We start from the raw sequence: 5,631 nt of genomic DNA, 5'->3' as shown, positions 1-5,631 counted from the left end.
CAAATTGTATTGGTCACATGCTTCGTAGACTAACAGTTAAATGCTTACTTAGGAGTCCTTTTCCAACAATGCAGTTAAACAGAAAAAATGTGTCATTTATTTTATTTATTTAACCAGGTAGGCTAGTTGAGAACAAGTACTCATTTGCAACTGCGACCTGGCCAAGATAAAGCAAAGCAGTTCGACACATTCAACAACACAGAGTTACACATGGAATAAACAAACATACAATCAATAATACAGTTGAAAAATTCTATATACAACATGTGCAAATGAGGTAGGATAAGGGAGGTAAGGCAATAAATAGGCCATGGTGGCGAAGTAATTACAATATAGCAAATAAACACTGGAATGTGCAGAAGATGAATGTGCAAGTAGAGATATTGGGGTGCAAAGGAGCAAGATAAATAAATACAGTATGGGGATGAGGGTGTTGGATGGGCTATTTACAGATGGGATATGTACACAGCTGGTGCTTAAAGCTAGTGAGGGAGATAAGAGTCTCCAGCTTTAGTGATTTCTGCAACTAGTGACACGTGGAATAACTCCACAGTAAATAACAATGTGTGAAGAAGAAAAAAAACGTACAGGGAGTAACTGTACCGAGTTGATGTGCAGGGGTATGAGGTAGTATGTACATAGAAGGGGTAAAGTGTGGGTGTGTCCCAAGACACTGCATCGCAGTACAAGAGGCATCACTGCAGTACCTGGTTCGAATCTAGGCTGCATCACATCTGGCCGTGATTTGGAATCCCATAGGTTGGCATACAATTGGCCCAGTGCCGTCTGGGTTTGGCCAGGGTAGGCCGTCACTGTAAATAAGAATTTGTTCTTAACTGACTTGCCTAGTTAAATAGAGGTTCAATTTAAAAAAGAAATGTATTTAACTAGGCAAGTAAATAAGAAATTGTTCTTAACTGACAATGACTGCCTAACCCGAACAACGCTGGGCCAATTGTGCGACCGCCCTATGAGACTCCCAATCACGGCCAGTTGTGATACAGCCTGGAATTGAACTAGGGTCTGTAGTGACGCCTCTAGCACTGAGTGGCACTGCCTTAGACCGCTCCGCCACTCGGGAGCCCAAGTTGGGGTGTCATGTTGGAGTGTGTGGGTAGAATCCAGTGTGCGCAGTTAGTGCAAAAAAAGTGTCTGTGTTGGTGTCAGTGTAAGTGTGTGTGTGGGTAAAGTGTGTGTGTGTGTGGTGTGCATAGTCAGTGCAAGAGCAAAAAGGGTTAATGCAGGTAGTCCGGGTAGCCATTTGATTAGCTATTTAGCAGCCTTGTTTAGCAGTCTTATGGCATGGGGGGTTAGAAGCTGTTCAGGCTCCTGTTGGTTCCAGACTTGATGCACTGGTACAATATTTTGAGCCTTCCTCTGACACCGCCTGGTATAGAGGTCCTGGATGGCCGGGAAGCTCGGCCCCAGTGATGTACTGGGCCGTACTCATCACCCTCTGTTGCGCCTTGCAAGCCAAGATGCTCTCAATGGTGCAGCTGTATAACTATTTGAGGGCCCATGCTGAATCTTTACAGAACCCTGAGGGGGAAGAGGCACTGTTGTGCCATCTTCACACCTGTGTGGGTGTGAGGACCACGTTAATTCCTTAGTGATGTGGACACAGGAACTTGAGGCTCTTGGCCACGCTGTCATGAGTGAACAGGGAGTACAGGAGAGGACTAAGCACACACCCCTGAGGGGACCCCATGTTAATGGTCAGCGTGGTGGATGTGTTTCCTACCCTCACTGCCTGGGGGGCAGCCCGTCAGGAAGTCCAGGATCCAGTTGCAGAGGGAGGTGTTCAGTCCCAGGGCCCTGAGTTTGGTAGGGACTTTGGTGTTGAATGCTGAGCTATAGTCAATGAACAGCATTCTTACATGGGTATTCCTTTTGTCATGTGGGTGAGAGCAGTGTGGCGTGCAATAAAGATTGCGTCATCTGTTGGTACGGGATGTGAATTTCAGTGGGTCCGGGGTGTCTTTTTATGGTTATAGATGGGTTTTTTTTGTTTTTTTTTCACCTTTATTTAACCAGGTAGGCAAATTGAGAACACGTTCTCATTTACAATTGCGACCTGGCCAAGATAAAGCAAAGCAGTTCGGCACATACAACAACACATAGTTACACATGGAGTAAAACAAACATACAGTCAATAATACAGTGAAAAATAAGTCTATATACAATATGAGCAAGTGAGGTGAGATAAGGGAGGCGAAGGCAAACAAAATATATATATAAATAAATAAAAATATAAAAAGGCCATGGTGGTGAAGTAAATACAATATAGCAAGTAAAAAAACACTGGAATGGTTGGTTTGCAGTGGAAGAAGGTGCAAAGTAGAGATAGAAATAATGGGGTGCAAAGGAGCAAAATAAATAAATACAGTAGGTAAAGAGGTAGTTGTTTGGGCTAAATTATAGATGGGCTATGTACAGGTGCAGTAATCTATGAGCTGCTCTGACAGCTGGTGCTTAAAGCTAGTGAGGGAGATAAGTGTGAGTGCTATGGGTCGAAGGTCATTTAGGCAGGGACTATGGTGGTCTGTTTGAAACAAATTTGTATTACAGACCGGGTCAGGGATAGGTTAAAAATGTCAGTGAAGACACTTGCCAGCTGGTCAGCGCATGCTCTGAGTACCCGTCTTGGTATTCCACCGTGGCTTTGCGGATGTTAACCTGTTTAAAGGTGTTACTCACATCGGCAATGGAGAGTGAGATCACACAGTCGTCCGGAACAGCTGGTGCACTCATGCATGGGTCAGTGTTTGCCTCTATGCATAGAAGGCATTTAGCTCATCTGGTAGGCTCGCACGGCTGGGTTTCCATTTGTAATCCTTGACAGTTTGCAAGCCCTGCCATATTCGTCGCGCATCAGAGCTGGCGTAGTAGGATTCGATCTTAGTCCTGTATTGACACTTTGCCTGTTTGATGGCTCGTCTGAGATCTGAGCAGGATTTCTTATGAGCGTCCGGATTAGTGTCCTGCTCCTTGAAAGCAGCAGCTCTAGCTTATAGCTCATTGCAGATGTTGCATGTAATCCATGGCTTCTGGTTGGGGCATGTACGGTCACTGAGGGGACGACGTCATCGATGCACTTATTAATGAAGGCGGTGACTGATGTGGTTAACTCCTCAATGTCACTAGTTGCACAGGTGACATGCTGGTAAAAATGAGTTAAAACGGATTTCAGTTGCCTGCATTAAAATCCCCGGCCACAAGAAACGCAGCATCTGGATGTGCATGCTCTTGTTTGCTTATGGCCCTATACAGCCTGCTGACTGCGGTCTTAGTGCCACCATCGGTTTGTGGTGGTAAATAGACGGCTGTGAAAAATATAGATTAAAATTCTTGGTAAATAGTATGGTCTGCAGAATGTCCAGACCTGTAGACTCGTTGAAGTAGAAATGGTCATCCAAATTGATGATGGTGACCGCTGTTCTGATGTCCAGAAGCTGTTTTCGGTCATAGGAAATTATGGTTGAGACAATATATACAAAAAAAGTTAAAATCAGCTTGAAAAACACACAAAATAGCAGAATTGGTCAGGAGCTACAGCACCATGTGGTGGTCATCATTGCAATGATCAGTGGTGTAAAAATGCTTGAAAGTACTACTAGATTTTTGGGGTATCTTTACTTTACTATTTAATGTTTTTGACAACTTTTACTTCACTACATTCCTAAAAGAAATTATGTACTTTCACTGACACCCTAAAGTATTCCTTACATATTCAATGCTTAGTTGGACAGGAAAATGGTTTAATTTGCACACTTATCAAGAGAACATCCCTGGTCATCCCAGCGGTCTAAGGCATCTCAGTGTTAGAGGTGTCACTACAGACCCTAGTTAGATTCAAGGCTATATTACAACCGGCTGTGATTGGGAGTCCCATAGGGCGACGCATAATTGGCTCAACGTCGTTAGGGTTTGGCCGGGTAGGCTGTCATTGTAAATAAGAATTTGTTCTTAACTGACTTGCCTAGTTAAAATAAATATTTATGCAATTACATTTACTTTTTGATACTTAAGTATATTTTAAAACCAAATACTTTTATTTTACTGGGGGTCATTTTTTAAAAATTAAAGTATCTTTTACTCAAGTTTGAAAATTGGGTAGTTTTTCCACCATTGGCAATAATTCAGGAAAAAAAACAAAGTACCCTAACATCTGTTTTCAAAATGTAGCAAGCTAATGGTGCAGACATTAAATTATATTGGTTTTCATTTCAATGTAAAAATTGCTATTGGAAACACTGCTAAATCCGCATTAGTCTTTTCATTAAACAGAATAATACCCTCTGCTCCTCCTTGTGGAGCAAAAATGTTAACTTCCCCTGTTATTGGTAATGGTGAGAGGTTGGCATGTCTTGGGAGCATGATCTTTGTACATCTAACTTTTTTGTACTCATTATTCCTTGATTCTTTCATGATTATCTGTAATCATGGTAGCATCTACATTTAATGTAGAAGTGTGAAGCAAATAATGTTTATCTACAAGATAAATTACTCAAATGACACAAACCATTGATTTCTGTTAGGCACATTGTATTCCGAAACAAATCAAACAAACTGCCAAATACATCCAAGTTTGTAGAGTTACAATCTTGATGTAATCATTGTGTGGTAGGAATATGGGACCAAATACTACATTTAATACACTATGAATTTGTCCAAATACTTGACACCTTCAAATGTGGGGACTACAGTAGATATATAAAGCGCATTCATTTCTAAACGGTAAAACAGATATGTATGAAAATATCCTAGAATAAATGGTGACATTCTTTACTGCCACCTCATATTAAACATTTGATCTCAAATCCAAAATGCTGGAGTATAGAGCCAAATAAAATGTTAGCTTCACTGTCTAGTAAGTAGGGAGTGTATGGATAAATCAGAAATTGATACTATCCCATTTCTATGAATATTCTTCATGTTCCATGTGATTTTTTATTTTTTTTAAGCTGAGGTACAGGGGTAGAACACGAATTGCACATGGTTGCAATGTTTTGTTCAGTTGATTTTCTTTCATTGTCATAAGAACATTCATTTATTAAAAATCACAAATTATCTAATTTCAATAGCCATTGATATCTGACATTTCCTCCACTTGCTTATTGTGACATTTATGTAATCATTAAAGGACCTTGTCAGAATTATAACACTTATCCCTCAGAGATACAATTTTCCAATATCACAGCACCTGTGTGTGTTTACACCTGGTATGAAAACAACCGTGTCATGTGCCAGGAGTTTCCTTGTCCGTGACCTTTGTCTGCAGCAGATTTACTTGTCCTCACATTGAAAAGATCCTAGAGGAAAAAGTTGAACTGCGCATAATTACATATTTTTTAAATAATCTATTAAAGTTAGCTATTACAATAGCAAATTTTTTCGTAAATGGATGCATATTTAATCTTATGGCCTACCAAAATCTGATGTATCCACAAATATGTATTTTTAAAACCATATGCTAAACATAGCTTTGACAAATGACGACTATTCCGATTGAAGCTACAGTATTTCTGTCTTTTTTTCCCTCGGATGGAAGACCCATTTGAAGCACACACACACACATATATATTGTTTAATTATTTTTCGTAGATGCAGCTCGTCTTGTGCGTCAAACTG

This window comes from Salvelinus fontinalis, chromosome 21, assembly GCF_029448725.1.
Source record: "Salvelinus fontinalis isolate EN_2023a chromosome 21, ASM2944872v1, whole genome shotgun sequence".
Taxonomy (NCBI): Eukaryota; Metazoa; Chordata; class Actinopteri; order Salmoniformes; family Salmonidae; genus Salvelinus; species Salvelinus fontinalis.
Note: the sequence above shows the minus strand (reverse complement) of the source record.